Source organism: Gorilla gorilla, chromosome 7 (genome assembly GCF_029281585.2).
Source record: "Gorilla gorilla gorilla isolate KB3781 chromosome 7, NHGRI_mGorGor1-v2.1_pri, whole genome shotgun sequence".
NCBI classification, from domain to species: Eukaryota; Metazoa; Chordata; class Mammalia; order Primates; family Hominidae; genus Gorilla; species Gorilla gorilla.
Genome location: NC_073231.2, coordinates 104,132,501 through 104,159,030, shown reverse-complemented (window position 1 = coordinate 104,159,030; position 26,530 = coordinate 104,132,501).

The following is a 26,530-nucleotide window of genomic DNA, read 5'->3' as shown; positions in this document are numbered from 1 at the left end:
AAAAGTTCTATTTTAACTCAAGAGTAATTAATCCTAGATTAATAACAATAGCTACAAATTGACTAACTTAGGGCTCCAGTTTTAATAACATGGTCTAAACAATAATCAATTTTTCTGATTTTTAAAGAATTTGTTTTGTTTTCAAGGAACACTTTAACATGGAATAAATGTGATTCTTCTAGTTTCCTGCTTAAAAGCCAAGAGTGGAGAGCTGCCTACAATAAAAATGGGGTGTGGTGTGTACAATTTCATGCTACTAAATCATTTGACTTTTCAAAAATACATCTAATCAAATCTAGGAGAGAATTACCACTGCCTTCTTATTAGCATGACTCCAGAGTTGTCCATCAAGAGAAGTAAAACAATAGTTTCCACCCTGCTTTTCAGAGTGAAAAATGAAGACAGATTTTTTACTTGTCCAAAGTCAGTGTCAAGTCCATGAATAGAATGCGGGAGTTGCTAAATCCTGGTTCTTGCCACCTTTTGATGTGTGTTTCCATTTAAGATGAGTGACATGTAGTGAGTTGTCATAGTTTTAAATAGATCTCTGTAAGGTCTGGCTTTTGCATCAAATTCTGGACTAAAATCATGTTTAAATTTTGCTTCCTCTCATCTTTTCCTGGTTTTGATTATTTTTTAAGAGTAGTTGATGGTCTCATGACACGAGCCTTCTCTTTTGTGTTTTGTGTTTCGTGTTTTGAATTTTATGTGAAATTGTGGGTTTGATCTTTGACCCCTGTTTACTCTAATACTGATTTGCCACTAATTTGATAGCAAGCCATAGGGATCTACTGTAAACATGCTGCTCACTTTACATAGCTCTGTTTGACTCTTAAGTGAAGAAATATGTGTGTGGAATATAATTGAGAGGCTCTTGCAGGAGTAATAAAAACCACATAAGTTTTCGACTTCCCAGGTAGCACTCAGATTAATATAATCAGTTTCTGTGATGGAAGGACTTAGCAAATTGAGAGGAAGTCATCAATGTAAACAGGTATAACCTAGCATTTAGTTTTAAGTTGGTCAATAAACTCATCCACAAACATAGAAAAAAGGTATAGACCACGCAGCCCTGCCTAAGCTGCCTGGGGCTCTGAACTCAGAACTCTGATTACAGGTGTGGCCAGCATGGGAGGCGAGATCAGGCCTGAATCATTTCATGCCCTAATCCTCGAGGGTCAGGGCAACTGGAAAGGAAATCACAACACAGAGATGTGATTGTGGGGAGGGAGGGGGAACCATTGGCTGAGTGAGGGTGCAAAAAGAGGGCATCAGGTGGGCTTAGTCAAACCTGCACTGCAAGAGGCACCCAACCTGTGAGGTGATGCATCCCTGAATTTATTTCCCATTGACCAGACCTTCCAAAGGCAACTATGTTTAGTCCATTTTTTTCTTTTTTTTTTTTTTTTTTTTTGAGATGTAGTTTTGTTCTTGTTGCCCAGGCTGGAGTGCAATGGCGTGATCTCGGCTCACTGCAACCTCTGCCTCACGGGTTCAAGCGATTCTTCTGCCTTCGCCTCCCAAGTAGCTGGGATTACAGGTGCCCACTACCAAGCCTGGCTAATTTTTTGCATTTTTAGTAGAGACAGTGCTTCACCAGGTTGTCCAGGCTGATCTCAAACTCTTGACCTCAGGTGATACACCCGCCTCAGCCTCCCAAAGTGCTGGGATTACAGGCATGAACCACCACACCTGAGCAACTGTGTTTAGTTCTTAATCCTTCAGCTGAAGAAATGAGAAGATCTTGGAGACTCTCCAAGGCAGGGTTTGCCTTGTCGCAGATGCACCTTTGGGCACAGGCCAGGGAAGTATAGACCAGTGCTAGCCTTAGGAAGAGAGGATATGGCAAGACCCGTGTTTTGAGAGGAAAACACTGTCTTTCTCTTTCTCCCCATTAGGCCAAATGCCTGGGACTTGCTGGCCTGAGAAGGAAAAGGTACAAAAGGATTCTCTTGTCAATGTATATTCCAAGTCTTAATTTCTTGTGGGCGGGTTTATGTTATGCCCAGTTTAAGAGCAGTCAGCCCTCATGATTCTGGGCTTCAGCTAAACATGGAGCATCACTTGTTGCCCTTGGAATACTTCGATTCAACAGAAAAGAATTTGCTATTAAAAACACATTTGTGGTATTCAACTGGTCTCTCTTTTTCAGTTTCATCTCATTTCTCTTAATCATATTCATAGACTGCATGAGAATGAAATCATTTGTTTGTCCAACAAATGATTATTGAGGCCCTGCCTTCTTTATGCACTATGCAAGGCATCAAAGGAGAAAAGACATATAGAGTACTTAGGTACTCCCTCAAAGAGCGTGCATTTCTGTTGGAGACATGGAACATACACACATGCAAAGTTCAAAAGCAATTCAAGAGTCTCACTGTGCAATACAAATATCCAGCAGACAGGAGATGCTGCAAAGTGGGTAGGACTCTGAGGAAAAGTAGTGGGGTCAATAAAAAAGAGTTCAGAGGAGAAGACGAGCACTAAAGACTGGAGTTCAGGAAAGGTTTGCTAGTAGAGATGGCAATTGAAATAGAAGGGTGGCATTCCATGTAGAGAAGGGGAGACATATTTTGAGACCAAATCTAACTTAGAGGAAAGAGACTCAGGGACATGTTGTGTGGTGCAGGAGACACAAGTTCCAGCCCTGACTCAGTGGCTTGCTGCTGCATGACCTTTAACCAGTCTGTTTCATCGGCTGTAACTGAGCTTATGCGTCTATAAAATGGGAACACTAATGCCTCCCCTGACTTGCATGAGCCGTACTGTAAAGATCAGATGAGATAATAGGCATGAAAATGCTTTGTGATACCAGCATAAGAGACAGATTAAAGAATGCCTGAAATGCCAGTCTGGGTTTGACTTTAATCCTTTAAGTAATCAGAGGTCGCTGAAGATTTTTGAAGGAGGGAGTGAATGACATGATGAACAAGGTGTAAGGAGCCGAATTCCTCTCTCCAACTCCCTCCTGTAGCCTGGCAATCAGTCTCTCTTTTCTGCTGACAATTCCTTGTGATGTCAATTCAACATCTGTAGACGCTGGGAAGAAAATCCATCCCAGCCCTGGAGAAGAGCTGTGCACGCCTTGAAGTAATCATGCTATGTAAATCAAAGGCCTTGCTACAGCTCAGTCCTCCCATTCACTTAAGCATATCTATTGTTCCTGTAACTTCTTCCAATTTATTCACATTTAAAGATGCCTCATACTGTGTACAGAGCATTCTTGTACTGTATCACCAGAAAGCATCCTTGTTTTATGATGTGCTGTCTTTGGCTAGGCAGCCTTAAAAATCATTAGCCCCCTCCCCGTTTTGCTGCTTTGCTGAATTCAAACACACTTCCAAGCCCCTATAATCTTTTAAATATTATCCTAACCTTTTGAAGTATGTTTCTGAATATATTTACTTTTTCTTATATTTGAATTTTACTTTAATGACTGAGCTACTAAATTTACAATATTACAGATACTACAGAGCTTAGTTTAGTGATGAATCATTTTGCTGCAACAAGTTGGAAAACCATTAAATGTTCAAAACCTCCACTGAATGCAGTTATTTTTTTTTAAAAGAAAACGTATCCAGCTTAGTTTTTTTTCCTCGTTTGAAGCAATTGAAAGGTTTAAAGAAAATTTAAAGGCAATGTCTACTGTCCTTTTTAACCCCATAAGTGTTTCTAAGTTTTTTTAGTTCCTATTTGTCTAGGCCAATGAATGAATGAATGAATTGAAACAACTGGGTCTGGAACAATGTATTTATATTACTCATCTAGTTCTGGAGCCAGCAAACTTTTCCATAAAGGGTAGGATAGTAAATAGTCTCATGTTTGTGGTCATATGATCTTTGTCCCAACGATTGACTCTGCCATTGTAGCGTGAAGGCAGCCATAGACAATTCAGAAATGATGAGTGGGGATATTCCAGTCAAATGTTATTTACAAAAATAAGCAGTGCTGTGAGAGAGTTTGGCTGTTGGGTTGGTCTAGTTACTTGTTTTCAAATGTTGATGTGCATCAGAATTACCTGGGCAACTTGTGAGAAAAAAAAAACTCAACCCCCAGATTCTGATGCCACGGATTTGAATTGGGGCTGGGGCTGGGGCTCCCCAGATGATTCTGATGGAACATAATTTGAGAACCTCTGTTCTTTTTCCTCAAGAAATGCAGCTCTGAAGTCTTGATTTAGCTGCCAACATTTTGATAAGGGACTCATATAAGGCAGGTTTAGACAAGAGAATCAAAGCTGGACCAGTGAAGATGAGCATATTTTAAATGGAAAAAATAAAGCAATTTTTGCATTTATACAAATTTCAGGGCCCAGTAATTTTACTCTATTATTCTACCTAGCATTAATTTTTGTAGTCTAAATGGTGATATTTAAATAAATCATAAAACTATAGCAATAGCCAAATACTATTTTGGATTTTAATGTGTAAATTGAATTTAAATAATCTCAATTGATTTTAAAGGATTTATTAGCCTTCCAACCTGTAAAATAGTTTACTACTACTATTACTAAAATTACCATAACCCCCAAAAATTACTTAATAATAAGAGCTTTACAGCCCATAAAATCCTCCCATTGTTTTAGCATCACATCAGTTGATACTTTATAAATCTGGAATGAGACTTTTTCCAAAAGCTTGTTGAAAGCTACTCAGCAAAGCAATGAAAAAATAGAAAATATTTTTTGCCATATAGAAATTGAGAGGAGCATGGGTCCCGCCCTGTACAAAAGCATTTCTCATACAAAGAAAAGACACTCAAATTATAAACAGATGGACAATCACATGGCAATCAATTAAAATATATCAGGTGAGTTCTGGTTCCAAATTTGAATTCCAGTTTTGTTGGCTAACTCCACAGTTTCCTTAACAGTGAGATGAGCTGCTACGTGGAACTGTAAGCTTTGGTCCTCTCTCTGTCCTCCCCTTCCTGTATGGCAGGGACACAGACTGCTGCATAAGCAGAGAACTTGGCATCTAAGGAGACTTACATTAGTCCCGAGCCCATCTGCCAGCTGGTGGTGATGGATGGAAGAGTGAACTACCGCCCTTCTTGGCTAGTGGATAAGTTTCCATTTGTTGCTCCTTTGTGATTCAACTCAAAGCTAATAATTTTTTATTATTTTCCTTCTTTTCTCTTAGCAGTATGATGCCTGCCTGGTATACTGTACAAATGCAGACTAGGTTAAAAAAAAATCAGAGCTCAATTCTTGAATTTTAACAGTGGACTGATGAATATATATGTACTTCATATAAACTGCCTCATTTCTCTGAACTTCAAATTTTGATAAATGGGAAAAATAACATTTTTTAATTTACTTAATTACAGGACAATAAACAGGTTAATCTTGGCTGGAAGGCATTTGGCCACTAGAACAGAGGAAATTCGATAATCTGATATTTTAAATTGTTTTTGTAAGTGATACAAAGTGGTTTTAAATATGTGGTTAATGATGCAAGACTTTAATGCCCGTATAATTAAGAAATGATTTTTATATTTGCATTTGGCAAATACAAACTAACTTATGAATGCATAATTAATAACTTAATAACATAGTAATGATCCTTGTATGCGTCTAAATCCTCTTAAGACCCAGAGCCCCATCTCCCAATGAAGCCATTTAGTACTTCCTGGTTTTTATTTTGAAAAGCTGCTAATCCTCAGCTTGTCCTCACTAATGTGAGTACTGGTGATCTCACCGGTTTCATTAGAAGCAGAGTGAACAACACCAGGACCATTTCTGAAGCCACTGATAATGGCTAACAAAAAAATTCTCGGCAATGAATGAGTCTCTGTCACACACCAAAGCTATTGATCCCGTTCCAATATACGGTCAATAAAGCCCAGTGTATTCTGGAACTGATTCTTGGAGATAAAACTTGTAACTGTATTTTCCCAAAAGAGTGGAATAAAATGCCTTTATGTTTGCTTGATTTAATTTTTTTCCCAAAAGAACCAGCATCATGACCCAAGAATGTTGGTTTACTACCAAACTGATATTTTATCTTTAAAGTCACGATACTCTAAAACAGTTATATTCCTCCAGATTGTATTCCCTCAGTGTCTCGCTTCATTTTGAAATCAATCCCTGTACTTCTCTCCTATTGCAATCCAGGAAGATACACATTCATATCACATCTAATATATACCTCCCAAATCGCCATGTATGACTTTCACTTTTGTTCTCTAAATTAAATAACGAACTGCTCATTTTTATTCAATATCTCCTACTTATAAAGTGAGGGAATTTTAACATAGTTGCTCAACTTTCTACATAAAGTGCTACTAACTTCCTTAAGAATAACCCAAGGAACATCTTGTTGAAAACTTTCAGAGTACGTTTCTAAAATGAAAGTGAATAAAGTAAAATAAAGAACAACCTATTCATCCTACAGGAAGACCTTTTATATAAAAGTAGGCTTTGTTCCTTCTTTTTCTTCTTACATCAAACATCATACCATATATATATACCATAGTATATCAACATCTCAAATAAATATCTCAACATCTCAAATAAGCAAGAAAACGTTCAAAAACAAGGAAAAAGGGAACAAAGATTCTTTTTCAGGGGAATTTATGTCTTTGATTCTTTTTTTCTCCAGATGAGGAATCATCGGTTTTTAAATCATGTATGCACCCTCCACTATCGTACCTGCCTAAATCCTATTAATCCTTCTATACCCTACTTGAGTTCTATCCACTTGATAGTGTTCTCTAATTTCCTCAAAACAGACACTTATGTTCTTTCTGACCTGATATAATTCTTGCAGTATATTTCACCAGATTAGAGTTCCAGTGTGCTCTAGTGGTTTCATATGTGTATTTTGTGGCTCGCCTAAAGTCATATAGCTAGTAAGCACTTATGAGGAAATGAAAATCCATGACTGCTGGCCCCAAATTCTATGATGTTTCTTTTCACATCATGCATCCCTGAGCACTGTTGTCTGTTACTCTTTGCTCAGAAGATGAGAGTTGTCCTTTCCCTAAAGGACTATAACTTCGTATAATATTTCACGTGCTGCCAAATTACTTTGCCTCTGCAAGTTATATTTTTCTAAGTGGTTCTCCTGCTACTTGGATTTCTCCTTCTGTCTCCTTCATGGGCTCCTCATCCTCTTACTGCTCTTTGGGCTTTGAAGTCTCCCAAATGTAGCCTTAGTTACCTTTTTATTTCATGTGCTCTAAATCAGTGGCTTCATTTATATCCAAGAGTTTAACTCATGCCCTGCATGCTCTCAGCTTCCACTACAATATATTCTGGTGCCTCGTGAATATCTCCAATATGTTTTAGAAAATGAACTCATCATTTTTCCTGCATGACCTCCTCTTCCTAGCTTATCAATTTCAGCCATAATACATTCTCAGTCATCTTTTTTAACTTCTGCATCGCCAATCCAATCACTAGCTAATTCTTATGGATCTGTCCCCTCTTTTCCATTCCCACTGGCTTCTTCCTAATTAGGGACTCTTCAGCTCTTTTCTGAACAACTGCCATAGATAGCTAACTTTTTCTCACTTTCAACTGCCTCCCTCTGCCATTCCTTCCTACACATCTCTTGAAGCCAGGGCAGTAAGTGAGGCCAAAGCAAAGGAGGCAGGACCAGGCAGGTACTTTGACCTTAAACACAGGGGTGATGTGGTTTGGATGTGTCCTCACCCAAATCTCATCTTGAATTGTAGTTCCCACAATTCCTACGTGTTATAGGAGGGACCCAGTGGGAGATCACTGAATCATGGGGGCAGGGCTTTCCCATGACGTTCTCATAATAGTGAATAAGTCTCATGAGATCTGATGGTTTTTTAAAGGGAAGTTTTCCTGCACAAACTCTTCTCTTGTCTGCCACCATGTGAGACATCCTTTCACCTTCTGCCATGATTGTGAGACCTCTCAAGCCACATGGAACTGTAAGTCTATTAAACCTCTCTTTCTTTTGTAAATTGCCCAGTCTTGAGTATGTCTTTATCAGCAGCATGAAAATGGAATAATACAGTAAGTTGGTACTGGGAGTGGGGTGCTACTGAAAAGATACCCAAAAACGTGGAAGTGACTTTGGAACTGGGTAACAGGCAGAGGTTGGAACAGTTTGGAGGGCTCAGAAGACAGGAAAATGTGGGAAAGTTTGGAACTTCCTAGAGAATTGTTGAATGGCTTTACCCAAAATGCTTATAGCAATACGGACAATACAGTCCAGGCTGAGGTAGTCTTAGATAGAAATGAGGAACTTGTTGGGAACTGGAGCAAAGGTGACTCTTGCTATGTTTTAGCAAAGAGACTGGTGGCATTTTGTCCCTGCCCTAGAGATTTGTGAAACTTTGAACTTGATAGAGGTGATTTAGGGTGTCTGGCAGAAGAAATTTCTAAGCAGCAAACCATTCAAGATGTGACTTGGGTGCTGTTAAAGGCATTCAGTTTTATAAGGGAAGCAGAACATAAAAGTTCAAAAAATTTGCAGCTCGATAATGCAATAGAAAAGGAAATCCCATTTTCTGAGGAGAAATTCAAGCTGGCTGCTGAAATTTGCATAGTAACAAGGAGCCAAATGTTAATCCCCAAGACAGTGGGGAAATGTCTATAGGGCATGTCAGAGGTCTTCACGGCAGCCCCTCCCATCACAGGCCTGGAGGCCTAGAAGGGAAAAATGGTTTCATGGTCTGGGCCCAGGGTCCTTGTGCTATGTGCAACCTAGGGACTTGGTGACCTGCATCCCAGCTGCTCCAGTCATGGCTAAAAGGGGCCAATGTAGAGCTTGGGCTGTAGCTTCAGAGGGCAGAAGCCCCAAGCCTTGGCAGCTTCCATGTGGTGTTGAGCCTGTGAGTGCACAGAAGTCAAGAACTGAGGTTTGGGAACCTCCACCTAGATTTCAGAGGATGTATGGAAATGCTTGGATGCCCAGGCAGAAGTTTGCTACAGGGGTGGGGCCCTCATGAAGAACCTCTGCTAGGGCAGTGAAGAAGGGAAATATGGGATCGGAGCCCTGATACAGAGTCCTCACTGGTGGACCACCTAGTGGAGCTGTGAGAAGAAGGCCACTGTCCTCTAGACCCCAGAATGGTAGATCCTCTGACAGATTGTACTGTGCACCTGGAAAAGCCATAGACACTCAATGCTAGCCCATGAAAGCAGCTGGGAGGGAGGCTGTACCCTGAAAAGCCACAGGGGTGGAACTGCCCAAGACCATGGGAACCCACCTTTTGCATCAGCATGACCTGCATGTGAGACATGGAGTCAAACGAGATTTGGCGCTTTAAGATTTGACTGCCCTGCTGGATTTTGGACTTGCATGGGGCCTGTAGCCCCTTTGTTGTGGCCAATTTCTGCCATTCGGAATGGCTATATTTACCCAATGCCTGTACACCCATTGTATCTAGGAAGTAACTAACTTGCTTTTGATTTTACAGGTTCATAGGCAGAAGGGACTTACCTTGTCCCAGATGAGACTTTAGACTGTGTACTTTTGAGTTAATGCTGAAATGAGTTAAGACTTTGGGGGACTGTTGGGAAGGCATGATTGGTTTTGAAATGTGAGGATATGAGATTTGGGAGGGGCCACGGTGAAATGATATGGTTTGGCTGTGTCCCCACCCAAATCTCATCTTGAATTGTAGCTCCCACAATTCCTATGTGTTGTGGGAGGGACCTGGTGGGAGGTAATTGACTCATGGGGGCGGAGCTTTCCCATGCTATTCTTGTGATAGTGAATAAGGCTCACGAGATCTGATGGTTTTATAACGGGGAAGTTTCCCTGTACAAGCTCATCTCTTGTCTGCCATCATGTGAGATGTGCCTTTCACCTTCTGCCATGATTGTGAGGCCTCCCCAGCCACATGGAACTGTAATTCCATTACACTTCTTTCTTTTGTAAATTGCCCAGTCTCGGATATATCTTTATCAGCAGTGTGAAAACGAACTAATACAAAGGGGTGCAAGGATCAAGGCTTTTTAAAAAAGAGATTGAAAAAAAATAGTAGGAGAGATGGGGGGTGGGTGTGGAGAGAGAGAGAAGGGGAGAGAGACAGAGATCCTGAGAGCCAACTAAGAGAAGCAGGGAGTGATCAAACACTCAAGAGGGAAAAGAAGACACGCATTTATCTCAGATATTCTATTTTCTTACCGCCTCTCTGCTTATATTATCACCAACAAAAAGTAATACTTAACTTTAAAGCAGGAAACCAAAATCGACACTCATTTTATTCTGATTTTTACAATTAGTTGGATCTGAGTAATGATTCTCAAAGGATTGGCAGAGTAGGAAATTAGAGCAGTATCAAATAGAACTCATGGATGGAGCTGGAGGCCATTATCCTCAGCAAACTAACACAGGAACAGAAAACCAAACACTGCATGTTCTCATTTATGAGTGGGAGGTGAACAATGAGACCACATGGACACAGGGAGGGGAACAACACACACTGGGGCCTGGGAGAGGGGGATTAAAAAAAATTAAAAGAAAAAAACAAATAGGATATAAACCTAGATCCTGAAAAAGTACTAAGGTGGTTTTTGTTTGTTTGTTTGTTTTGTTTTTTTTGTTTTTAAATGAGAGTAATAATTACTATGGTACCAGCCTCAACACAGCCTCCTTAGTAAGGGTTGATTGTGTATATTTATCCAACAATGCTGAAGAAAAAGTGTCAGGTTTTAAAAACCCCGGGTAAACATGCAGACTTTCTAGAGAAAATAAAATCAAATACGTATTTCATGTAATAATATACACATTACATTCTTGAAACTAAGTATTTCTCATTTGACCCACACCCTAAAATCATTTGAAAATGAATCAAGAAATGGCGGAATGGGCAACCATTAAAGAGTCCTGGTTACCTCTGGTTTTAAACCAAAGGTAATCAGCCCTTAGGAGTGTTTATAGTAAGCTTATCAAACCGTGGCCTGCGGGCCACATGCAGCCCAGGATGGCTTTGAATGCAGCACCTCACAAATTGGTAAACTTTCTTAAAACATTACGAGATTTTTTTTAAGCTCATCGGCTATCATTAGTGCTAGTGTATTTTTTGTGTGGCCCAAGACAATTCTTAATGTGTCTCAGGGAAGCCAAAAGATTGGACACCCATGGTTTATACATTACAAAATGAAAGCATCTTTATTTAGAGCAAGTTTTTTTTTCTTTTTTTCTTTTTTTTCTTTTTTCTTTCTTTCTTTCTTTTTTTTTTTTTTTTTTTTACCAATGGTGGTTTCCAACCCATTTGTGAATTGTGAAATCAATTTAGTGGGTCATGACAAATTTTTGTTAAATAAATGAAATAGAATAAAAAAATTTTTAAATGTTAGCATGTATTACAAATTTTAAGGGTATTATTTCATGAAACTTTTATTTCAGTAAACATATCTGTATGTGTATACTGCCTTAATGTAAGAAATGTTTCTTCTTGTGTATTACAGTCAAACCAAATGAGAAACTGATTTAAGGCAGTATAACAGGCTTCCTGCTGCTTAAAATTAAAAAGCCAAACATTTCATCAAATTAGACTGTTTTACATTGTTCTACCTATAGCTGAAATCACTTCTTTAAAAGGATACCCTGTGTATTAGTCCATTTTCACACTGCTATAAGGAACTGCCTGAGACTGGGTAATTTATGAAGGAAAGAAAAAGGAAAGACTCACAGTTCAGCATGACTGAGGAGACCTCAGGAAACTTACAATCATGGTGGAAGGCAAAGGGGAAGCAAGGCACCTTCTGCACAAGACAGCAGGAAGGAAAAAGAATGCAGGAAGAACTACCACACATACAAAACCATCAGATCTCATGAGAACTCACTATCACAAGAGCAGCATGGAGGAAACTGCCCCCGTGATTCAATTACCTCCATCTGGTCTTTCCCTTGACCAGATGGTCAAGATGGTAGGGATTATAGGAATTACGGGGATTACAATTCAAGATGAGTTTGAGTGGGGACACAGCCAAACCATATCACCCTGCCTCTCTCCGCTGCCCTACCTTCAGGGCATTTCTTATGCCATTGATTCTCAAAGTGTCCATGGATCCTTGGACATCCCTAAGACGTTTTCAAGGGAGTCAACAGGTTCAATACTATTTTCATTATAAGGTGGGGCTATTATTTGCTTTTTCACTGTGCTGACACTAGCATTGGTAGAGCAATGGCAAAATGAGTAAAACTGCTGGGTAAAATGGGTAGAACTCATCATTCCTGAGGCAGTGGCACCAAATTGTACTGGCAGTCTGTGAATTGTCACTGCCACGTGCTCACAGACTTTTCTTAAAGCACTGATTCATTTAACAATGACCTTGATAAAGCTGTGAAAAGCATTCATTGTATTAAATGTTGGCGCTTGTGCACATACCGTTTTAATATTCTGTGTGAGGAAATGAGTTCTCATAAATACTTTGATGCATACCGATTACAATGGTTGACTCAAGTAAAATCATGTGTGTGATTATTTGAGTTGTGAGCTGAACTAGTTGCTTTTTAATGGAATTCCATTTTTACTCGAAAACAAACTATGGTAATTCAGATGTGAGGAATTGGCAGACATTTTCCCTAAAATGAACAAAATGAGACTATCACTTCAAGCAAAACAACTGAAAGTACTTATTGCCAATAATAAAATTCCAGCTTTCAAGCAAAAATGAGAACTTCTAAAAAAGTTGACAGCATACCAATACTTAAAGGATTTGTGATAAAATCCGTGGTGATATTATCATAGTGATTATTTGATACTGTATAATGAAATGTGTCAACATCAGGAAGACCTACATAACTCAGGGAATCAGTGTTTTCCAAATGACCAATGCATAATGCCAATACATGAGAGACCAACGGATTTTAATGCAATGAAGGACAAAAAGTCATTGATATGGTTTCAGAATCTACCAATTCTACCAGATTTAGGAGATCATCCTTGAAGAAACTATCACTTGTTGAGTGTTGATGTTAAATCTAAAAGAAATATCCACAATTATCTAAAAAGGGTGTTAAAGTACTCTTCTCTTTTCCAGTTACAGGTTTGTGTGAGGCCCAACTTTCTTCATCTACTTCAACCAAAACAATGTATCATCTCAGATTTGGTGCAGAAGCAGCTATGGATCCACAGCTGTTTTCTATTAAGCCAGACATTAAAGCAACTTATAAAAATGTGAAACGATGCCACTCTTCTCACTAATATTTTCATTGAAAGTATCTTATTTATATTATTATATAATGGGCTTATTTTAATAAAGAAATAAATTATTAAAATCTTTCTTAACTTTAATTTCTAATACAATAAACATTAGCTATTAATATAACCCATGTAAACAAAAGCTCTTTGGAGTCCTCAATAATTTTTAAAGAGTATTCATGGGTCCTGAGACCAAAATGTTTGAAAATCGTTTCCTTGACCTTGGTTTGATTCCTTTCTAAAAAATCCCCAAATCTAAAAATATGAACTACATAGTTGAACCTGTAAGTCAACAATCAATTGTACTGTTTAAGAAAATCTTACTAACAGGTATGGATTGGGGATTTTTTTGAAGCCACTCTGGGTTAAAAAAAAATGAATTTCTTAACTAAAGACTATTTAACGCATATTTCATATAGTAGGCAAGAATGACCCAGGGCCCAAAAAGGACCCTCAGTGTTTTCTCCCCTGCTGATCTTGATTTTAAAATGTTCACTTTTAGTTACTGTACTGTCAAGATGGATGTAATGTACAAACGTAACCTTTATTCATCAATAGAGAACACAATTCTAATCTGACACTTCAAATATGTCATCCAGCCTGAGAAGTGTAACACATGTGATGCAAAATGCCTACCATCAAGAGCTCTTCTTGAAATGTCAGTGCACAAGCCCATGCACCCATGCCCCCAGAACATTCCGGAGCAGGCATCATCCTGCAGTGAAGGCCGTATGAAAGCAACATGACTTAATTACATTCATCACACTGAAAATCAAATTCTATGCCAATGATACATGGCACTTGGAGCTTATTTTACAAACATTAACTAGTTAATCTGTGAAACATCCCTGAGAGGCAAGACATAATGATATATGAGCTGACAACCTAATTATGTCTAATTATTCCTATTTCCCCCTTCCAAGGGTTTTTTATTGCTAGTTCAGAGAAGTGGGCCTGCTATGTTCTTAAATCAGATATGGAAATCAATTATCTCTTATTCCATCCAGAATTCTCTTGCTACAAGAGAATTCTCTAGCATTCACCTTTCTTTGTGGAACAGATCAACCTGTACCATTTTTCACTGAAATCGTTTATAGAAGCTTGAAAGCATCCAAACTTTAATTTAGTGCTGAACTCACAATTCTACCTCTTAAACTACATTCTTTGCTCCTTTTTCACCTCCAAATAATTTTGATTATTATCCTCAATTGCTTTGACCAATTTTGCTCTGCTGTCCTCTTTTCTTTCTATAGTTTCTTTCTGCTGGAAACATACTCACAGGCTCAGGCCCTATTATCCATGCAGTTCCTTTTCCCCAAATTTTGTAATCGGAAGGTCAAAGTTGCCTTCTCTGTGCCTTTGTCCCTGTTGTCTCCTTCTTTTGAGACCTTGTTAGCTTTCCTCAGGCTCCCTGCATTCCCTCATTTCTCATTCCATTTAAAATTCAGACAATTTTGTTTCATCTGAGAATTCCACTTTGGCTTCTAAATTTTCTCCTCAGCAGCAAGATGGGCCTTGAAAGTGAATGGCCCCTATGTTTAAAAACATTGCTAGGCCGGACACAGTGGCTCACACCTGTAATCCCAGCACTTTGGGAGGCTGAGGCAGATGGATCATCTGAGATCAGGAGATTGAGACCAGCCTGGGCAACATGGTGAAACCCCATCTCTACTAAAAATACAAAAATTAGCCAGGTACAATGGCACATGTCTGTAATCCCAGCTACTCGGGAGGCTGAGACAGGAGAATCTCTTGAGCCCAGGAGGTGGAGGTTGCAGTGAGCTGAGATTGCATCATTGCACTCCAGCCTGGGCGACAGAGTGAGACTCTGTCTCAAACAAAACAAAACAAAACAAAAAAAACAACAACAACACTGCTAGAAGATGTATTGTTAAAAGGGATGTTACCATTTATGGAAAAAAAGATATAATTATGTTTTGAAATGCATCAATTATGTCAGGCATTAAAAATAAGTAACAATTCTTATAAGAACCATATTAGAATTATCCAAAGAAACAGAACTAATAGGACGTGTGTACACACACACACACACACACACACACACACACACACACAGAAAGAGAGAAGGAGGGTTATTTTAGGGAATTGGATCATGTGACTGTGGGCCTGTTAAGTCCAAAATTTGCAGGGCAAGCTGAAATTCTGGCCAGAGCTAATGTTGCAGTCTTGGGTTTGAAGGCAGAATGAGGCAGAATGCCCTCTTGCTGGGGGAAACCTCAATCTTTGCTCTTAAGGCCTTCAACTGATGGGATATGGCCTACCCACATTATGGAGGGTAATTTGCTTCACTCAAAGTCTACTGATTGAAATGTTAATCCATTCTAGAAAAATAAATAAATAAATACCTTCACAGCAATGTCTAAGCTGGTATTTGACAAACAACTGGGCACCATAGCCTAGACAAGCTGACACATAAAATTGGCCATCACAAGAGCCTATCTTGTTTGAGAAAGTATTTAAGGTGACTATTTTCTCATTGCTGTAATCCTGCCAGCTAACAAAGTGCCTCCTTTGCTAGTGTTCACTTACTCTTCATTCAGTGACGAAGTCAATGAATGTATGTTATGCTTATGTTTCCAATAAGTTGTAAGCTTGAGGAACAATGTTTCTCTTGCATTTCCTGTAGCGATTGCAATTACATAACTCACATTTTCTGGGACAGGAGTGTTTTCAGGTGCTCTGTTTACTGTCACATCATGTGTCCTGATTTTTAATTTTAGGAAACATGGTCACCATACTTCTAACATGTAATTGCATGCTGGAGATCGTCAGTAAATTTCAATAAATACTTACTGCTTGAAATGGAATTTCCAGCCAGTGGACATTTTGTTTAAAATATGACAAAATACAACTGGGGGAAATTATCATTTCTCTTCTCATTTATTCCTGAGACATACAATACAATCTGGTTCTTGTGTTTTAAATTTTCCATGTCCAGTTTTCAGGGTGTGGTTATAATGAATTGCCAAACCAATATGAAGTAAGATATTCAGTAATCAAGGACAAGTTCAAACAATGTTGAACTTTTTTTTAGGGTGAGTGAATGTGCAGGTAATGTATCCAGGGAAGGGCTTGTATATAAAAGGAGGGACACAATTAGACAAATAAAAATACCTGTTTATGGTTTCTCTATGCAGATAATAAAACTTTATGACTCCAGGAGGAAGGTGGATGAACTTTATTGTACATAAGAAAATGGCAGAATCTAAGAATAAATACAACATTAAGAATTTTTTTCCAATAAAAATTACTTGGGGCTTTTCTGGACTGCTGAAATTATTTTTCTACTTTATAATCTGATGCGATTTTTTAAGCTGCTGGTTTGTTCCAAACTGATATCTCAAAGGAGTACAAATTATAGCGCTTGGAATTTAGATAGGCCTGGTGAAAATTTAAAGCTATTATAGAAAACTGAATGATGAATTATCTTCAGGGAAGCCAGAAAATGCCTGAACCAAAAGCCTTCAGATACTCAGTCAAAAAATTAGCAAGATTTAGTGACAACTTGGCTACATGGAATGAAGATATGAGAGAGACGAAAGATGTTTTAGTCTAGGTAGGAGACTGGAACTATGCTTATCTTATTATTAGAGACAGAGAGATTAGGACAGATAACCAGTATGGAATATTTAGTAGTGGAGTGAAGGTGCTGAGTGATTTTGAACATGTGTCGGAGTGAAACATGGAGATGCTCCATACACAGCTGGAAGTGCAGAATATGAATGCAGGTGAGAAATCAGAACCAGAGCTGCGTTCCCAGAACCTTTATTACAGAATTTAAATGAAGCCTAAACTATTGACTGTGATTATTGCTTTTCACCCCTATGTCTCCCGTAAGCCACAGATTTCCTCTTCCTGGACTCCAGCTAGATGGAGTGATTGGCAGGCCCCCTACTTGATCTTTGCCCTTCTGGAACATGTGCACACTCTATCCTCACCTGGAATTCTCTCTCTTTTCCCATCCCATACCTCACAACCCACACCCCAACTTCCACTCAGGTCTCACTTTAGATGTGGCTTCTCTGAGTGCCTCCTTATACACACACATGCATGCATGTGCACAAACACATATCGATGTGCAAGTGCACACACACACTCCTCCTGAGTTAGGTTAGTTACCTTCTTATGAGGTTCCAGAACCCGTAGGATTTATTTCCCCCATTACACTATGTTATAAAATTCTGCTCACTCTTCCTCCCAACCAACTTGAGTTTGAGGTTCCCCAGGGCAGGGATTTCATCCTTCCTGCTCGTTATTGTATTTTTAACTCCATAACACACAGTAAACACTCAACAAATTCAATGAATAAATGAATTATTAGAGAGGACTGAATACAGGCAAGATTACAGTGGATAAAGCTCTACAAAAGCATGTGGGGAAAAGAGAAGGGTGATAGTTGCCTGCCTCAAATGACAAGCCTGGAAGTGCTTGGAAATGTTAATTACCTGTTGTGTGTATTACCTTATGGAATGAATGAAGAGGTTATGGTGTTGCATTCTGATGTGGTTTTTCTGGTGAGATGTGTAAAGTAAGGCACACCCATGTGTATGGGTGGTAGGCATGTCTTCCAAGAAGCTGGAAGCCATTCTGCAGAGCAGTCACCTGGGAAAGAAGGGTGTTCTCAGACAGGAAGTGAGCTGAAGCGTGGCTTGGGTGGGTGAAAGGACAGGCTTGATCTTGCTCTCTTGGTCTGGAGCTGTGCTTTCCAATAGAGCAGCCACTAGACACATATGGCTATTGAGCACTTGAAATGTGCTGATCTGGATTGAGATGTGCTCCAAGTATGATATACACACTAGATTTCAAAATGAGTACAAAAAATATAAGGTATTTTATTAATAGTTTTTATATCAATTACATGTTGAAATGATATTCTGGGTATGGTGGGTTAAATAAAATCCAATATTGAAATTAATTTCACCTGTTTCTTTTTGCCTTCTTAACGTGGCTACTAAAACATTTAAAATTCTATATATGGCTTGAGTTACATTTCTATTGGACAACGCTGGTCTAGACTTAAGAGGAGATTTGGACATTTCTGAATGTCCTCCTGGGTGTGAGACAGAGCAGAGACTCTTCTTAGGGGACTGCCACCCCGCCCCAAGCATGGAAATAAAGGAAAATCTGGAGTTCCTTCAAGGGAAATTCCAAACACCTAGCCAGCCCTGAGATGTAAATAAGCAACCTGATAAGCAAGAGGGTAATAATTGCTGAAAACAATAGCAAAGGAAGTTAGAGCCACAAGATGTTCGGTTCCCTATAGAAGCTAAAGACAGGTCGGGCATGGTGGCTCATGCCTGTAATCCTAACACTTTGGGAGGCTAAGGCAGGAAGATCCCTTGAGCTCAAGAGTTCAAGACCAGCCTGGGCAACATAGGGAGACCTTGTCTCTAAAAAAGAAGAACTAAAGATAACATCTTAACATATGTCCCTGAGTTGTTTTTCAGAAACTCACACCCCCCACCAAATGGAAAATGTCGTTCACTGGCACATAGACCTCAGGTAAGGGAGAAGTGAGGACTCAGTGCCATTCTTTGTTCTAAATTTCTTCCTGAGGGGACTTGAAGAGTCACATGCAGAGGCCAGACCTCAACATTCCTTTCTGCTGACCCCAAGTTTTTAGACAAAGCTTTGCTTCCTTAACCAGAGAATCTTTGAATCCCCCAATGACCGGTAAGCCCCTGCTTCAAGATATCCTACCTTTTTAGGCCAAACCAATCTCTAACCTCCATGTGCTGATTTATGATTTCACTTCTGCTTTCCTGAAGTGTACCCCTGACTTTAAAAAGCTTTGCCTGTAAGTCAGCAGGCAGTCTTAAGCACAAGCTGCCCAATTCTTATTCCTTGGTGTCCTGTAAATAAATGCCCTCCTTTCCCTCACTGCAAACCTCGGTGAGGGTGTTTGTCTTTAGTGTGCAGGGTGAGCGGACCCAGGTTTGGCTCAGTAACAGGTGGAACTATTAAGGCAGCAATGGAACAAATCTGAAAACCTGAAACGTAAGCATATCTTGTAAAGGTAGAATGATTTATGAGCATCTCTGTCTTGTTTGCACCATTGTAAAGGATTTCTTCCTAGTGCTCTATGTGCTGGACACTGTGCTAGGTGTTGGGGCTACAGGATAAACCAGGCAAAGGTGGTCCTGCCCTCCTCAAGCTTGCTCTCTAGCTACGTGATTCAGTCTCTCCCTTCATCAGGAGAGTTTCTGCTACTGCTGTCTTTGGAGGAGAATGGATAGGGAAGCATGACATTCGATATTTATTTGGTTTTCATCATGACTAAATGTATTGAATGTTTACTCTGTGTCAGGCACTTTTAATTCCTTGTCTCCTGGAATCCTCATTAATCAATCACCCTACAAAGCAGGAACTATTATTATTCCTGTAAAAAGGAGTAAACTGAGGATTGGGAAGTAAAATAACTTGCTCAAAGCCAAACAGCTGGTCAGAAACAGAGCCCGAATTGAAACCCAGATATGCCTGAATGCAGTGTTCCCCAGCTAACCACTATACACATACTACACTGGCTAACTTTCTTTTTTTAGAGAGAGAGGGCGGGGGCGGTGTGGCGGGGGATGGCACGGGTCTCTCACTTTGTTGCCTAGGCTGGTCTTGAACTCCTGGCTTCAAGAGATCCTCCTACCTTGGCCTCCCAAAGTGCTGGGATTACAGGCGTGAGCCACTGCACCTGGCCTGTTGCTATTTTACAACTGAGGAAACTGAATCCCAGAAAAGTGAAATAACCCGGCTAAGATCATGGAGCTACTAAACTGTGGCAACATTATTTGAATCTTAGTCCTCTTACATGTAAAGTTCTTTAAATATTCCATCTCTCTAAAGTTCCCATAAAAATAAATATTTTGGTGACACTGCCTGTAACCCCAGCACTCTGGGAGGCCGAAGCGGGCAGATCACTTGAGGCCAGGAGTTTGAGACCTGCCTGGCCAACATGGCAAAACCCCATCTCCATAAAAATGCACACACACAATAATAGCCAGGTGTGGTGGCGTGCTTATAATCTCAGCTACTTGGGAAGGTGAGGCATGAGAATCATTTGAACCTGGGAGGCGGAGGCTGCAGTGAGCCGAGATTGCACCACTGCACTTCAGCCTGGGCAACAGAACAAGATGCTGTCTCAAAAAAATTAAAATTAAAATTAAAAAAAGGTATATTTTAAACGTGTAGAAGATAAAAGCTAGCCTTCTTAGCTTGGTGTGTTGGTGCACACCTGTAGTCCCCTGTAGTCCCAGCTACTCGAGAGACTGAAGTGGGAGGATCACGTGAGCCCAGGAGGCCGAGGTTGCAGTGAGCCGTCATTGTGCCGCTATACTCCAGCCTGGGGCACAGAGCAAGCCCCTGTCTCAAAGAAAAGGAGAGGAGAGGAGAGGGGAGAGGGGAAAAGGGAGAGAGCAGAGGAGAGGAAGAAAGAGAGAAAGAGAGAGGGAGGGGGAGGGAAGAGGAGAATGAGAGAGAGAGGAAGGAAGGAAGGAAGGAGAGAAAGAAAGAAGGAGAAAAAAGAAGGAAAAATTGGGGGGGAAAACTAATCCTCTTTGACTAGAGACTACCAGATATCCCAAGATGTTGTAGGAAGACGGATTAGTACCTTCTAGAGCCATTCTCTCTTCCCCTAAGTAGCCAGGGGTTAAAAAAAAAAAAAAAATCTGCTATAATGTGAAGAAGATAAAAGTTCTAGACTCATACTTCAGAGTTGGAAACATTTGGAATGATATAGTCCAAGCCTCTCATTTCACAGATGAGGCCCAGGGAGATACAGGAACTTGCCCAAGGTCACCCAGCTAGTTGGTGACAGAACCAGACCTGGAGCACGTGCTGCTTTGCACAGTGTATGCCTCTCTTCATAACCCTCCCTGCCCCCAGGAGCACCCAAATGAGGGCCTTGGAGAATTTCAGGGCGGTGTGTATGTTTGGGGGGGAATTGCTAGGGGTTGCCCTATTGGTTGACAGGAGGCAAAGCTTACTCTGCCTCATTACACATGTAGTTTTCATCACAACCCAAGGCACTCGTGAAGAACCCAGAGAGGCCACAGCACACAGCAGGGCCTTGCAGAGAGAACTACTGGAGTAGTCCCTGCTTTCCTTATCATCTAAGACACACCAGTGCTGTGGATCCAGATAACAGGACAAATAGTATAAAAACAAGATTCGCTCAGAACCTGGAAACAAGTGGAGGGTTTCGCTTTCCTTGCTTTTCTTCCCTTTAAGCACATGCAAGTCCAGGAGAACAGCTTTTCAGAGGAAGCCTGTATAACTCGGCAGAGCAGCTGTGGGGCTTGACTGGCAAGACAGGTTTAGGAAGCCGTGTTTGGGAGGAGACGCCTGCAGGAGACGCAGATGACACTCCATGCTGATCCTGGAAATTTCACACACAGTAAATTATTCTAATTAGCAATCTGGGCCAAAAGCTGTTTCTGGGAGTTGCTCTCCAGGCATCAAGCTGTTCCATGGCACGGGTGCCCACCCAGCCACGACTCGCTGTCCCTGCACACACATTTGCACTTCCCACTTCCCTCTGGGTGTTCTATATTCCTGCCATACTCTCTCCTTCTCACACTTGCGTCAGCCACACTCTTCTCTCAGGCCCTGCTCAAGAACCTCGACCTCCTTGAAGCTTTTCCAGACCCTGTCCAGCCCGAAATCACTCCTTTTTTGGAATCCAAGATTCATATCCTCCTGTATTTAGCACTTAGTTATCGAGTTCCTAGTTGATTTATACTTATTTATCTTTTTATGTATATGTTCTGTCTCTTAAACTGGAATTAAGCCACTTACAGCAAGGGACAGATCCATTTTCCTCCATGAATTCCAAATTCCTTCTTGGTACAGAGCCATGTGAGTGCAGGCACCCCATACACTTTGGATGTTGATGATGACAGTGACAATGATGATGATAATGGTGATGGAGGAGAATGAGGAGAGAAGAAAGAGAGAAAATAAATTTGTCCTAAGGGACAAATTGAATGACTATTGAGATCAAACTCCAGGCAAAGAAAAATCTGAGAAATGCTCAAATTTATGTCTGTGACACTTCTACTTGCCACGTTTGTCACGTCTGGTTTCACAGGCCATTGCATCAGTGCTAAATGCAAAGCTGGATTGTCTCTTTCATTCCTTTCCTTGAGGACCGCACTGTGATGGCGACTTTCATGTGTCCACTTGACCGGGCCACAGGGTACCCAGACATTTGGCCAAACATTATTTGAGATGTGGCTGTGCGGGAGTTTCTGGAGGAGCTTCATAGCTGAATTGGTAGACTGAGTACAGCAGACTGTGCTCCCTAATGTGGGTGGGTCTCATCAATTGACTGAAGACCTGAATAGAACAAAAAGACTGAGTCAGAGGGAACCCCTGCTGCCTGATGGCTTGAGCTGGAACATGGGTCATTTCCTGCCTTTGAAATCTAACTGAAAAATCAGCTCTTCTTGGGACTCAGGCCTGCCCACTTTTGGGCTGGAACCTACCCCACTGACTGTCCTGGTTCTCAGGCCTTCAGACTCAGACTGAAACTGCACCATTGGCTCTTTAGGGTGTTCAATTTGCTAACTATAGATCTTGGGACTTCACCTTCATAATCATGTGAGCCAATTCCTCATAATAAGTCTGTGTGCGTGTGCATGTGTGTATGCCTATCTCCTATTAGCTCTGTTTCTCTGAAGAGCCCTGATTAGTATACGCTTCTACCTGGACATCTTCACTGAGCAGCAGAAGTCTTGGCTCCACCACAAACCAGCAGTGAACATTAGGTAAATAATTTAGTTTCTCTAAGCTGAGGTGTTTGCTTTTGCTTTTTAAAAATGCAAATTTTCACCAGTCATGGTGGCTCATGCCTATAATCCAAGCATTTTGGGAGACCAAGGCGGGTGGATCACTTGAGGCCTGGAGTTCAAGACCAAGCTGGCCAACATAGCAAAACCCCATCTCCACTAAAAATTAAAAAAAAAAAAAAAAAATAGCTGGGTGTGGTGGTGCCTGTAATCCCAGCTACTTGGGAGGCTGAAGCATGAGAATTGTTTGAATCTGGGAGGCGGAGGTTGCAGTGAGCCAAGATTTCGCCACTGCACTCCAGCCTGGGTAACAGAGTGAGACTCTGAAAAAAAATTTTTAATTCAAATTTTAATGAAGAGAGGTTGGTTAATAGGTACAAACATACAATTAGGTAGAAGAAATTAGTTCTAACATTGGATAGCAGAGTAGGGTGACTATAGTTAACAACAATGTATTGTATATTTCAAAATAGCTAGAAGAGAAGAGTTTAAATGTTCCCAATACATAGAAATGATCAAAACATCAGGGTGATGGATACCGTAAATGCCCTGACCTGATCATTTCACATTCTATGCATGTAACAAAATATCACATGTACCTCATAAATATATACAAATATTATGTATCAATTAAAAATAAATAAAAATACAAGATATAAAAATGCTTTCTAAAAACACAAATGTTCTGCTTACTTTACAGAGCTTTTGAAAGAATCAAATGAAATAATAGAGGTGACAGTATTTGTAAACTATGAACTGGAAGGGAAAGATAATACTATGATGTGGCTGACTACTTCTTTTTTTTTTTTTTTTTTTTTTTTTTTTTTGAGACAGGGTCTTGCTCTGTTGCCTAGGCCGGAATGCAGTGGCATGATCATGGCTCACTGCAGCCTCAACCTCCCAGGCTCCAGTCATCTTCCTCTCAGACTCCTAGGTAGGTGGGACCACAGGCACATGCCACCACACCCAGCTAATTTCTCTTATTTTGTAGAGACGAGGTCTCACTATGCTACCCAAGCTGGTCTCCAAACTCCTGGGCTCAAGCAATCCTCTGACCTTGGCCTCCCAAAGTGCTGGAATTACAGGCATGAGCCACTAAGCCTAGCCAGTAACTACCTCTTGACCTCTGACCTGTGGCCATTTGTCTACCTCTATATTTCTCACTCCAGGGGATTTTTCATTTACCAATTACATCTAAGATCTGTTGTGTCATCACCCCAAATTAAATATTTTATTTCTAAAATTAAGGTTTTTATCTCATTCCCCTCAATATTTCTCCAATTCACAAGCAGCCTTACCAGTAACAAACCTATTATGTAGTAAGATTTGAGGGGCAATTTTGCCCTTCCCACCTCCATCTACCCAAATTCCTACCATGACTGATATACTCCTTTGGGTTAAGACCTTGTGTTGCCAGGAGAGTCCATTTAGAAAGCAAATAGACACAGAAGATCTATTATGTCCATACCTTGGCATGGATTCATTCTTAGACTACTCTTTGAAAGTGGAGAGCAAAGGAATGAGAAGTGAGACGGTATGATTTTAGACAAGGCAGGGGAAGAGATGCTGTCTGGGGAGGACTGGCCTGGATGGGACACAGCCTTGGGAAGCCCTGCATAGCCAGAAGTCAGTAAACGCAGGTGGGATGGGGTGTGGAGGGAGGACAGGAGTTGCGGAGGGTTATGGAAAAAGGCTTCACAATAAGTCAAGGAAAGGTCAGTCTTAAAGCAGGGTGGGCACTAGATTAACATTTTGTCCATTGAATACTTTTGTTTAGGGCTGGCTCTGTTCTTGTTTCTCCAGGCCTGAGACCAGATATTCTTATCAGCTCTCTCCTCCCTTGGCCTATTCTACCTCCCTCAAATCATCTCTCACTGCTGTTTTTAAATTCCACGTTGCTTGGATCCTGCCTTTGCGTCTGGTTCCCAAAGATGCAATTCTGCCTCAGGCCCTGAGGGTCACACCAGGACTGTGCAGCCTTGGTACTCCCCTTAATGGGTTTCCCCCACTCTGAGCATTGTCTCCCTTGAGTATGGACTGATCCCAACATCCCTTTCCCAGAAGCCTCTTATGGCTTCAAAGTGATAAAACTCCTGGCTCTCCCCTGATTCCTAACCTCTTCCTTATCTAAGGTTATTTACAGTAATAACTGACATTCCTATGGTGAATTAGAGTTTTGTGAAATTTTATAGTTAACTATGATCTGACTGTCACCCCAACACTCTACTGAAACTCTCAGGAAAAGATCACCAGTGACCACCTATTATCGTCAAAGCCAATAAACACATTTCATTTACTGTCTCAGTACCCTTTCTGCAGCTGACGGCTTTATTCAACACATCTTCATTTTTGTAGTTCTCTCCTGTCCAGGTTTCTACAGCACTGCTCTATGCTGGTCTTCCACAATATTGGCAATTGCTTTTATCTGCTCAGCATCCCTTTTCCTCACCTTGATAATGCCCCATCACCTTGAATCGAGTGGGCGTATGATCCAGGTGGGCCAATCATAATACCAAATCCTTCTGTCCTCAGCGATTGGTGCAGGAATGGGTCACATGTCACAAAGCAGACCAATCATAGATTTTTTCCCTGGACTTTCTAACTGAAGCTGGTTGGGAATATCCTTAATCAATTGGTTTTGCTGCTTAATACATACCTTCAAAATCTCAGTGGTTTTTAACAATCTAAATTTATTTTCTTGCCCAAGAGTCTACAGGTCAGATATGGCTCCATTGAAGACAGCCAGGATTGGCTTCAGGTCCACTTCACAGGTTTCTTTTTCCTCCCTGGACCAGTGGCTACTTGGAGTTCTCTTTTCAGAGAGGAGCACAGGAATGCCTCTAAAAACCTTGGCCTGGAATTGTCACCCTCACTCCATCCACGTTTCTATTGGCCAAAGCAAATCATGTGCCCAAGCCCACCATCAATGGGAAGATGCCTCTGTGGGAGAAATTGTAGTCACTGAGCAATGGGTGGAAATGTACAAGGCAAATATTCCTGTGTCAGGGGCATGAACAATTGTGTAGTCCAATCTGCCACACTCCCCCTTTCCTTTGTCACTCTAAGGATGGCATCAGGAGCCCCTGTGGCCATAATCTCACCATGTGAAGCTGATCTGAGGATGAAGCCCAGACGGCACAATCAGGTTCCCAGATCCAGTAGTCCAGCTCCACCCTTGCCTTCCCAGGTTTTAGTTAGGAATTAATGTATTTCCCTTTGAACTGGGATCCTGTCTCGAATTCTGAGAACCCTAAAAATCCATGCTCTTACCTCTTAGGCAGTTTTTGTTGGCCTTGTGTTCTGTACTCTATCTGGAATAGTGGTCAGCAAATTGTGGCCTATGGGGCGAATCCAGTGAGCATGCTGTTTTTGTAAATAAAGTTTTATTGGAACACAGTCACATCCATTTATACACATGTTGTCTGTGGCTGCTTTCACGCTGCAATGGCAGAGTTCAGTAGTTGTGACAGAGACCATATGGTCCACAAAACCTAAAATATTTACTATCTGGCCATTTACAGAAAAAGCGTGCTGAACACTGCTCTAAAAGATATTGGCTACTTGCTAACCATGGCCAGTCTCATCCACCTGTA